Genomic DNA, 11,472 nt, shown 5'->3' on the forward strand with positions numbered 1-11,472 from the left:
CCTTCTCCAAATCTGTGCAATGGCCATGCATGGCCGGAGTTTGTCTCCATTTTGCAGATGAGAAACTGACCTGGGTTTAAACCTGAGTGTTCCATGAATTAACTTGGCAAGGCAGCCCTCCTCTCTGACTTCCCAGGCTTGGGGGAGATATTCAAAGGAGAGTGAGTACCAACCCATTCCCAGCCTGGGTGCCTAAGGAAGCACACAACAAGGGTATGTTTGCGTGCCTAGTATGCGTTTTCCGTGGTGGGGTAAAATACCTATGAGCACCTGGCTTTGGGCTAAGCTACTCACAAGTGTGAGTGCATTTACTGTTCCTAAGGACTCTGCGTGATGGCTATCATCACTCTCTTTCTCTTAAAGAGAGAAACTCGAGGTTCAGGAGCTTAAGTAACTCACCCAAGGTGACTCAGCTAGTACGTGGCAGAGCTGGGATTTGAACCCAGAACTGTCTTGCTGCAAAGTCTGTTCCTCCCACTCCACTGTGCTGCCTGGCATATGGGCCTGGTTGCGGGGGTGTGGGCAAGGGGTTGGGTACTCAGGGAAGGGACAGTGTCCAGCTCTGATGAGCAGATGGACTGATGTGGGTGAGGTTGGAGGCAGAAAGGCTCCTGTCACATCCTAGGTGTGAGTGCTGAGAAGCTGGCTGGTGGCAGTGGGGGTGGAGAGGAGCTTCTGGAGGGAGGCAGTTAAGACCAGTGGTTAAAACAGCGGTGGCAGAACTGGCCACAGTGTCAGGATTGGCTGGCAGAGCCTGATAGAAGATCGAGAATGTAAATGCCCTGAGGTGACCACAAGCCCTACTCCCTGTTGACATATACACCTGGCTCAGTCCACACGTTGCCAGGGAGGAATCTGAGCTTGTGATCCCTGGGTTAAAGTCACTGTTTCGTGGTACAGCTGTCACACTAGCTGTGAGATTTTGGGCAATTATATGAACTCTGAGCTTCAGTTCTCTTATCTATAAAATGAGAATCTCCGGGTCCACCTGCATTAGTTTGTTGTGGAGATTAAATACTTGGATGATTGTGGACTTGAGTCAGAAATTCCATCAGGGGGTCAGAGAAGACTGGGCTAATTCCTTTTTGGAAAGAATAGCAATCACATTTGCTTTGTGCTTTATAATTTTCCACATTTAATTTTTATAATGGCCTTACGAGTTGAACAGGATTGTGATTACCAGTAGCTTCAAATCCTTTTGGATCAAAGTGGGATCTAAACAGAGGTAATAATGTATTATACATATATAGTGGATAAGGGTATGGAAAATCACAGAGATCCCATAACTTGCCTGGTCACAGGGCTAGGAGGTGGTGAGCTGGGTGAGGGCTTGGCCTTGGACTCCTGGCCCAGTGTTCTATCTTTGAGCTCCCTTTGGAACCTGCTGGCGATGTGGTCAGAGCCTGGCCAGAGGCCCAAATGAGGGGTGGGTGGGTGGGGGGCCACATATGAGAGTGAGGCTGGGGTAGGGGTGAAGAGGCAGGAGCGGGGGAGAGGTCTAGGCCTTGATTGGTCACTAAGACTTCTGAAGGCAGGTGCCCATGCTCCTCTAACTCCTCTGAGCCTCTCTCTTCTCTGTTCCCTACCTCACATGCCTACCTTCAGCTTGAGCTTCTTCTGGAAGAGCCCCTGCCAGCTCTGTGTCCTAGGATGCCTCCCTGGGTGGCTACGGAGGCCTGGGCCCCACGCCCGCATCCCAGCCCCTTTCCCACCCGCTCCCTCTCTTCTTCTCCCAGCTCCCATCTGCTAACTTCCTACTTATCTCATTGATTTCCCGAGTACTATGTTTCTTGTTTAATTCTCACGAGAACACGGTGCAGTATCTACTATTATTATCCATATTTCACAGATGGGCATCATAATGAACAAAGAAGTTAAGTAATTTTCTCTGGTCACTCAGCTGGCATGATATAGAGCCAGATTCAAACCCAGGACTATCTGTCCCCAGACTCCAAGCTGAGCCATTATGGTGTCCTGTCTCTAGAGGACAGGCCAACTCTAGAATCTTGCAAGACCACGCTGTCTCAGAGCATCTGAATCCCACATCATCCCAGACACAGTGACTTCCCATGGATACTGCTGAGATGAGGGGTCTTCAGGTTTTGTCAGAGGGTAGCAGGAGCCCCTAGGACAACATCCAATGGTGTGTCTGTCATCCACTGGCAGTCTTCCTTTTCTTCTGTTTTAGGAGAGCAGCACCCTCTTACACATAGCCTTACGCACCCAGGGAGGGGCAACCCTGAATAATTTTTAACAAAGTGGTTTGCACCTTCCTGTCCTCCTCTTCATCAAACTGTTCCCCTGACCCTGCCACCCTCAGGCTTCTACCAATCAGCTGCCACTTCTCCCAGACTGTCCCCACTGGCCTCTTCTTCCAAGGCCAATTCTCCCCTTTGGTCTCCTTGACCTCTTCGAAATGGTGGCCCATCAACTGCTCCCTCTTGGGGAACATTTCTTGCCTCTTGGCATGAGCAACCTGCTCCTGGCTACTCCTCCAGCCTTTCTGATTGCTTCCTACCATCTCCACCTCTCCACACAGCCCTCCCTTCTCCCCAGCAAGCTGGGAAGCTGATTCCTGCTGCAAATGCCTGGCCTGCTGCTGCTCTTTCCTCAGACCCTGGAGTCAAGAAAGAAGTTTTTGGGGAGAGAAGCATGTGCTGGGTCAAGGGCGGGGGTTGGGGAGCAGCTGAAGAGAAAGGAGGAGAAGCTCCTTTGAAGTATGCATTGAGGGCCCTGGGTGGGTAGATATATTAGCAGAGGGCCAAGATGGACAAGGAGATGGTGTTCAGGAGGCCACTGCAGGAGGTGGCTCTGAAGGCTAGATCCTTGATCTGTCACTGCATCCAGAGATGACCAGTCCATAGGAATAGACTCCCTTTAATCCAGCTCACAGGAGACATGGGGCAGACCTGGTAAGCTACTTACCAGCCTACAATAAGGACTCAAAACACCAAGAAAGAATTTTTTAAAACAGTCAGCTAGAAGTGGCTTGGTGAGCAGTGAGTTGGAACCAGGGTTTTGAACAGCCTGGGTCAGCCCTGGGTCTCTTTCTCCTCCACACTCCTGAGTCCCTGGGCAGAGTCATGTTAGCCCATAAAGTACCTTTGTGTGTTTAAAAAAGACACCCCCTCCTTGGGTTCACACAGTCTCATGCTGGGGGGCACAGCTTGGTGAGCAGAGTACAGGCTGGCTTTCAATTCCTGGTCACCCAGTGGCTCTTGTGCCATGTGTAGACTGCTTGACATCTGTGAAAACATGCCCTGGGATCCCTGGGGCACCTGCAGCTGAGGGTGCACATGCAGTTGCATTATCGCTGCTGCCATGGGCTCCTGTGTCTGCTCTTGGAGGATGTCACCCAGCCAGGTCTGGGAGTTCCAGGCAGCATCCTACATGAGCTTATAAATCAACTGAAGCTCCAGCCACCCCCACTCCACCCCTATCCCATAGCTGAACAAGGCTCAGTGCCCACGGAGTGTTTGGGTGCTGTCGTGGGAGTGTGTATATTCATGCCAAAGTATTCCCAGGGCTGTCTGCTTTGGGTGCTGGAGACCCATTGTGAAGAATCAAGGTGAGTGGCTCTCTCCCTCTCCTCTGCCACATCCTGTGCCCATGCACCAGGTACCTTGCTGGGCTGCTTGAGCCCTAGAGTCATGCACAAACCTGGTGCTGATGGTCACCCTCATGTCACCTTTGTGTGAGTTAGGAAAAGGTGAGCTCTCTGGGAAGACATAGCCCTGATAGCTCACAGAGCTGATGGCCTCTTTGGATAAAGAAGAGTTTCCCTTCCTCCAAGTGGTTGCAGCTGTGCCAGGGCGAGTTCTCGGGTGAGCAGAGTATAGGCTGGATTTCAGCTTCCATGTGCCCCTTGACTAGTAACCCTTGTGCAGTTCCCAACTTGTCCGCAGGGTGGAGGTACTGAGACCCTTGTGAGAACAGCTGCTTCTGCCTGTGGCTCTAGATCTGGCGCTGGGCTGGGGCGCCCTCTCCAGGCACCCACGCCCACTAATTCATGCGGTAGGGACCCGTGGAGCCCCACCCCACCAGCCCAGCAGACAGGCTGGCTCTCGTATGAATCCCTCCAGTGAGAGCTATGGCTTAGGCTCACGTCAGGAGGAGAGCTGCCCGGGGGCTAGCTGCACGTACACATTTTCTCCTGGGCAAGGCTGGAGACAACGCAATTGTGGCCCTTTGGTTGTGTTGTTCTGGACCCCCCGCTCCATTCCCATTATCTTGTCACTACATTCTTCTTTCAGACACGTGGGCTACATGTGGTTAGGCCGCATCTTCTTTTATATCAGCAGATCCTAAATGGGTTTCTGGACTCCTGCTGCTCTTTATCTGGAATGGCTCTCAGTTTTTAGACAATTTCTGCCAGTGATCATTCCATCTCTGAGCGGATTTTCCTGTAACTCTCAGAACTTTGAGGAAGGCCTAATTGTTACCATCGCGTACTGGTCACACCCAGTCCTAATCGGGAAGATAAGGCTCTTTGCGAAGAGCCCCGACAGAAGCTCATTTGGGCTGTGGGTGGTCAGGGCAGGACGGAAGCTCTTGGGTCTGGGGCACTCCGGCAAGTCTCCAAGGAGAGGTGGGCTTTGATCAGGCTCTGCAAAGATGGGGAGAACCTGCATTGGGGGGGAAGGGGGTCAAGGGGAGGAAGGCATTTTGAGACTGTGTTGGGGGCACCTCTGGTGTGGGTTTGGTTCCTAAAGGCTACAGTAGAAGGGGACAGCACTCCCCATAGCCCTCGGACCAGTGCCTCCATGGGATGGAAACAGGAGGGGTCTCCTTGCCTCTCTTGGAGGCAGGGTATGAGTCTTCTTGTCACATGGGACACTAAGTCAACTCCAGGTGTATTGAAGGTCTACTTTTAGAATGATTCTGCTTTTAGAGGAAAACATAGGAGAACAATTTGATGACCACAGAGTGCAAAGATTTCTTAAACAAGATATAAAAAGCACTAACTGTTTAGGAAAAAATTGATAAATTATACCAAGGAAGGTTAAGAAATTCTGTTTATCAAAAACCACAGAATAAGATTAGATAAAAAGGGATTATATCCAAAATAGAAAAAAACACTACAAATAAATAAGAAAAATGTAAAAATAGAAGCTTTCATATATATTGTTTCTAAAAATGGAAAATAAACAGAAGTCTTGGTCAGGCATTTCACAGAAGAGGATTTCTAAATGACCAGTAAACATGTGAGACACGCTCGTCTTCATTTGCCCTCAGGGAGATGTAAGTTAAGACCTGAAAGTGCTACCACTGCACACCCACCAAAATGTCAGAAGGAAAAGGCTAGAGTTGGTGAGGATGTGGAACAGACTTCTCAGGCATTGCTGGTGGAAGGTAAATTGGCTCGACTGTGGAAGACTGACAGTGTCTGCCAAAGCAGAACATAGGCATTGCCAGGGACCCTGGAATTCCACTCCTAGGCGGAACGTCGTAGCAGCACTACCATATGGCTCAGTACTGGAGACTGCCAATGCCAGCCAAAGTAATGCACGAGTACGTGTGATAAATGCATACGACGGAATGCAAGACAGCAGGGAAAATAGACACACTACAGTGACACGCCGCAGCATGAATGAATGGTGTATAAGCAATGCCGAGTGGAAGAAGTCAGGTACAGGAGTGTGTGCTACATGATTCCATTTAGGTGAAGCTCAAACCAGGCAAAACTAAAGTCAGGCTAGTGGTTACTCTTAGGGAGAGCACAGACCCTTGGGCATGTTTGGGGATATAGAAAATGATCTGTTTTTTATGGGTGTGGATTACCCGAGATTGTTGAATTTCTGAAAATACAGCCAGCTGTACATTTACAACTTGGGCACTCTTTCTGTATGTATTTTATACTCCAGTAAGAAGCTAAAAATCAGAATCATGGGAAGGGTCATGGCGGGGCCTAATCCACGACCTGCCCTAGAAAGCCTGGTGATCTTGGGTGAGGGAGTTCATGCAGACACCGCCATGTTGGAGCCCGTGAAGGAGACTTTGGGCTCTGTGGTCAGGTTCCTGGTACTAAGGTGAGAGACCTAATGATGGTCCTCTGCTTGAAGAGATTTGCCCTAAAGAGGATGACCCGGAGCTCACCTTGACGTAAGGGATAGAAAAGAAGATTTGCTGGCTTCTTACAGAGTTGGGGTTGGGGTTGGCACTGGTTGCCAAAGGGGAGGTAGGATTGGCCAGTGGAGACCAACCAGAGGGGAGGCAGTGTGGGTCGGTGGAGACCAACAACCTGCATAAATCTGTTTTTCTACTCCAAGCTACAGGCTTTGGATTTCCCAGTCTTTTCCACTCTATCCACATGCTGCCATGCTATTATTTTCTTAATAGTTCTTTAAATTGATTTTAAAATTAATTAACTTAAAAATAAAATAAGTTAACTTAAAAAATCAGTCTTGGTACAACTTTACATGCACTAGGGTGGCTATGACAAAAATGGAAAATAACAAGTGTTGGTGAGTATGTGGAGAAATTGGAACCCTCATAAATTGCAAGTGGAAATGTAAAATGGTGCAGCTGCTGTGGAAGACAGTTTGGAGGTTCCTCAAAGACTTAGACATCACATTACCATATGACCCAGCGATCCCACTCCAAGAGAACTGAAAATGTACTCAGACATGTACATGTACACACACGTACAAGCAGCACTATCCACAATAGCCCAAAGGTGAAAATAGCCCAAACGTGCATCAGCGGATAAACGGACAAACAAAATGTATTATATCCTTGCAGTGGAACGTTATTCAGCCATAAAAAGGAATGAAGGTCTGATACAGGATATGTTGTGGATGAAGACTGAAAATGTGCTAAATGAAAGAAGCCAGACACGAAGGTCACATGGTGTATGACTCCATTTTTATGAAATGTCCAGAATAGGTAAGTCCATAGAAACAGAATTTAAATTGGTGGTTTCCAAGGTCTGGGGAAGGGGGGTAATGGGAAGCAACTGCTTAATGGGTATGGGGTTTCTTTTTGGGGTGATAAAAATGTTTTGGAACTAGATAGAGGTGGTGGTTGCCCAACGTTGTGAATATGTTAATTGCCACTGAATTGCTCACTTTAAAATGGTTCATTTTATGTTATGTGAATTTCACTTCAATGTTAAAAAAAAAAAAGAGAAAAAACAATCAGCCTCAGTTTTCCTACCGGCAAAAAGAAGCTAATAACCCTACTTATCTCATGGGGAGGTGGTAAGGAATAAAATACTGTGTGCATAATGTCCAGCCACCAGCTATTCCATAAAGGGTGGCCATTGTTTTCTGAATGCTACTTCCTAGGGTTGCACCGAAGGATGCCCCAAAGTCTCCTTCCTGGGACACATGGCTTAAGTCCCTGGGCAAAGAACCAGAAATGCCCAAAGAACTTTAGCTGAGAGGTGGTGCCTAAAGGGCTGTCACTCTCATGTGGACAAGCCGTGCCCCTTGCAGGAGCTGGAGCAGGTGGGTAGTGCTGAGACCAAAGCCCGGCCCATGATCTGTGGGAGGTCTGGAGGTGCACAGCGGCCTGCGGGGGCTGAAGCTGGGGGTTCTGAAGGCAAGCGGGAACCCATGGGGTTCCTGGGAGCTGGGAGCTGCATGTGTGGCCACCAGGGGGCGCTGCTGGAGTTGTCATTCCCAGAAATCGGCTGGGCTTTAGGCTTCTACAGAGTAGGAGTTACTTAATTTGTAACCTTACTGGTTACCATGGAGTCTAATCAATATGGAATACATTGGGGTTCAACAGACTTCTCATGTTGCTGAGGGGCAGGCATGGGGCCCCATGGCCAGAGGAGCCCCCTGGGCTTCTCTCCCATTCTTCTCTTGCTTGCATCTGCTCTCCAGTAGAGGAGGCTGTACCTTCTGCCAATGTCCAGCCACCCGCAAATACTGCACCAAAGACTGTGTTCTGCCTTCAGAGTTGGGCCAATGCCCGAGAAGCAGGCTGGGTGGAGAAAGCTCAATCGCAGCAGCAGGTGGGGTGAAGTTGGTCTCCCTGCTGAAGTTCAGGGAGCCGGGGATCCACGGCACATCTGACTCCTCTGTGTCAGGAAGCCTTTCCTTCCCTCCCAGCCACTTCTGCATGCTCTGGTATCACTGCATCACTGCTGTTTCCTGTTTCAATGGGAAGATCTCGGCCAGGCTGGAGTCTGCCTGGAATCCCAGGCTGTATACTGAGACCCTTAGTTTCCATTGCCCTCCTCTGGAGGGCATCCCCAACCCCTGATGTTCCACCGTGGGCAGTGATGCCAGAACCTCACCACCACCATCACCATTATTGCTGCCTGGGGAGTCCTGCTTGTCCCCAGACCCAGGGCAGACCCCCTGAATGCATATGTGGCCCAGCTCCCTTTTCCGGGGCCATCCTGTGACCTGCTTTGCATTCCTGCCAGATCCAACTCATTGCCTCCCCCACCTGACCTCATTCTCTCTGTACACTTTCTTTGTATTAGGGAAGCAGTAATCCAAAAGGTTCAATACGGGCACATTTTGCAGTCCGATGCTGTTTTCATACCCTGGTGCAGTGCTCAGCTTTCTGACACATTGTTTCTGGCTATGGTCTCTCTCTCTCTGGCATATGTTGCTTTGTTTACCTCCCACCAACACGTGTTTACAGGATCTACATTACACTGAGAATTTTCTCGCCTTGTGAAGTTGTGTTTCTTGCTGATAATGAATACAAAGGACACAAAGCACTCCAGAAACATCCACTGTGCTTGGCATAGGAGGGCCTCTCGCTTAGTGCCAAGTTTGTCTGTTATCAGCTACCAGTGTCTGGAAACAGTCTTGGGTTATTGTTGGATTTGGGGGTGCTGTGTTTTCACCCTGTGGCCTTTTGTAGGTAGTGTGGTGTCCTGGGTAGAGCCAGGCCTTGGGGTTGATTGGATTGGGTCAAATAAAACTTGGCGATTTGCTAGCTGTGTGCCTTTGGGCAAGTTACTTTATTTCCCTGAGCCTCAGTGTCCTCATCCATAACATGGGGGAAGAAAGAAGCAATTCAAAGAAATGTTTTGAGAATTCCGTGAGAAATCATATGCAGAATTCATGTAACAGGCACTAAGTAAATATTGGCTGGGATTATTAGTAAAAACAAATAGGCCCCTTTTTAAAAGAGAAATGTATGGCTTTCCCAAACACCATTATCATACTTGAATTGGCTGTCAAAAAGTTATTGTTCCTCAAGACACCCAGGAGCAGAGGCCAGGGGGAGGGATATTCCAGGGTGCAGGGGAGAGGAGATGCCACTTGCCACTTAGGGACCTGCACCGTCGGGCAAAAATCAAAAATAAGACTACCTTCTTCTCAAACCTCTGCTGGTTTGAGGTGGAGCTGGGCCCTCCAGCTGGGCAGGTGAGGCGGCTGGCAGAGAGCTGGATGCCCATTCCAACGACTAGCAAGAGTAGCAGAGGCAGGATTGTTCTCAAAGGAATCAGGTGAAAGACCCGCAGCCACGTGTGGGACCAAATCTCAGAAGATATCGGCACCTTGAGCGACCTCAGATGAGAACTCAAAGGCCCAAATATCGTGAGATCTTCCAGAGGCCTCTCAGCCAGCGGGGCGGGAGGCAGAGCCAGGTGTAGACTGAAGATGGCTTGCATTTCTCAAACACTTCTCTGTGCACGGTGCTGTTGTCAGGTGGATCTAATCTCCAAAACGATCCTCACTGAATGAAATTTTTGTGGAAAAACTTTGTCTGTTTTGTTCACTGCTGAATTTCACAAGGGTGACTGGCATGTATTATATCGGGTAAAAATTTGGTGAATGAACAAACCCTGTGAGGTATATATGACTGGTCAGAGGAGGAAATTCAAGTACAGAGAGGTTAACTCACCCAAGGTCCCCCAGTTGGTAAAGGACAGAGGCGGGACTTGAACCCAGGCCACAGTGAGAGGCTGTTTGCAAGTCTCCCCATTGCCTCATATAACATCCGACTAGTTTCTTTCCCTTTTTGTGATCTGCTAACTTGGTACTCTTCCTATCATGTCTATCTGTAGATACTTGCATAACTTTGATGAAATACTTTTGGGTTACTTATCTGCACCCACTATTATTTTTATTTCCTTTTTATATGTCTCCCCATCTAGACTGAAGGGCAGCCTTGCATCTGTTTTCTTTTTTTTCTTTTTTTTTTTTTTTTTGAGGCTGGCTGGTGCAGAGATCAAACCGTAAACCTTGGTGTTATCAGCACCACACTCCAACCGAGTAACCAGCCGGCCTGTTCTCAGTATGGATTTCCTGATTTCACAAAGAGTTTCCTGTGGTGAGTACGACATTTATATATTTGAATAAGGGTCTGATTTACAAGTTTTCAAACTCTACCTTTTCTTTTTATAAATTTATTTTTGTTTTTATAAATTTCTTTTTTTTTTAAGTTGAAACATAATTGGTTGTACATATCTGTGGGGTACAGCATTGAATACCAATACCCATGTGCAATATGCTCAAATCAGGATAATTACTATACTCAACATTACACAATGCAATCATTTCTTGTGGCCCTTTACTTGTTTCTCACTAACCCCTCCCCCCCACTCCTTTCCCTCCTCTGGTGGCCTCAGTTCTGTTCTCTCGTTTTGAAAGTTCAACATATTATTGTAATTATTGAATCTTTCTTTCTCTCTTTTTAAATTTACTTGTTTACTTTTTTTAGCCCTAGCTTTGGAGTAAGGACATGAGGTGTTTCTCCTTCTGTGCCTGGCTTTATTTCACTTAACTTACTTTTCTCTAAGTTCATCCATGTTGCTGTAAATGGTAGAATTTCATTCTTTTTTATGGCAGAGTAATATTCCATTGTGTAAATATACCACATTTTCCTTATCCAGTTGTCCATTGATGGACATTTAGATTGGTTCCATATCTTGGCTATTGTGAATAGAGCTGCGATAAATGTGGGAGTGCAAATATTTCTTTGACATGATGATTTCCATTACTTTGGGTATATACCCAGAAGTGGGATTGCTGGGTTGCATGGTAGTTCTATCTGTAGTCATTTAAGAAAACTCCATACTGTTTTCCGTAATGGCTATACTAATTCACAGTCCCATCAATGGTGTAGAAAAGTTTCCCTTTTTCCACAGCCGGTGAGATGATATCTCAATGTGATTTTGATTTGCATTTCCCTGATTCTTAGGGCTGTTGAAAATTTTTTCATGTGTCTGTTGGCCATTTTTATCTCTTTCTTCAAGAAATGCCTATTCAGCCCCTTTGCCCATTTTTAAATTGGGTAACCTTTTTTTTTTTTCTCTCTCTCTCTTTTTTTACCAATAAGTTGTTTGACTTCTTTATATGTTCTGGATATTAATCCCCTGTTGGATTCATAGTTTGCAAATACTTTCTCTCATTCTGTAGGTTGTTTTTCATTCTGTTAGTTATTTCTTTTGCTGTGCAGAAGCTTTTTGGTTTGATAAAATACCATTTGTTTATTTTTTCTTTTGTTTCCTGTGCTTTTGGGGTCATATTCACAAAGTCTTTGCCCAGTCCTACTTCC

At 47.3% G+C, this 11,472-nt stretch overlaps 1 long non-coding RNA gene across 1 annotated transcript; it reads left to right on the forward strand.

The window, feature by feature from the left end:
- The first annotated feature begins 115 nt into the window (after positions 1–115).
- LOC134383312 (uncharacterized) lies at positions 116–10,200 on the forward strand. Its single transcript, XR_010024178.1, has 3 exons — positions 116–213; positions 6,742–6,885; positions 10,127–10,200. It is a non-coding gene; the product is annotated as an uncharacterized LOC134383312 (long non-coding RNA).
- The last annotated feature ends 1,272 nt before the right edge of the window (positions 10,201–11,472 follow it).

Source organism: Cynocephalus volans, chromosome 8, assembly GCF_027409185.1.
Source record: "Cynocephalus volans isolate mCynVol1 chromosome 8, mCynVol1.pri, whole genome shotgun sequence".
NCBI lineage: Eukaryota > Metazoa > Chordata > Mammalia > Dermoptera > Cynocephalidae > Cynocephalus > Cynocephalus volans.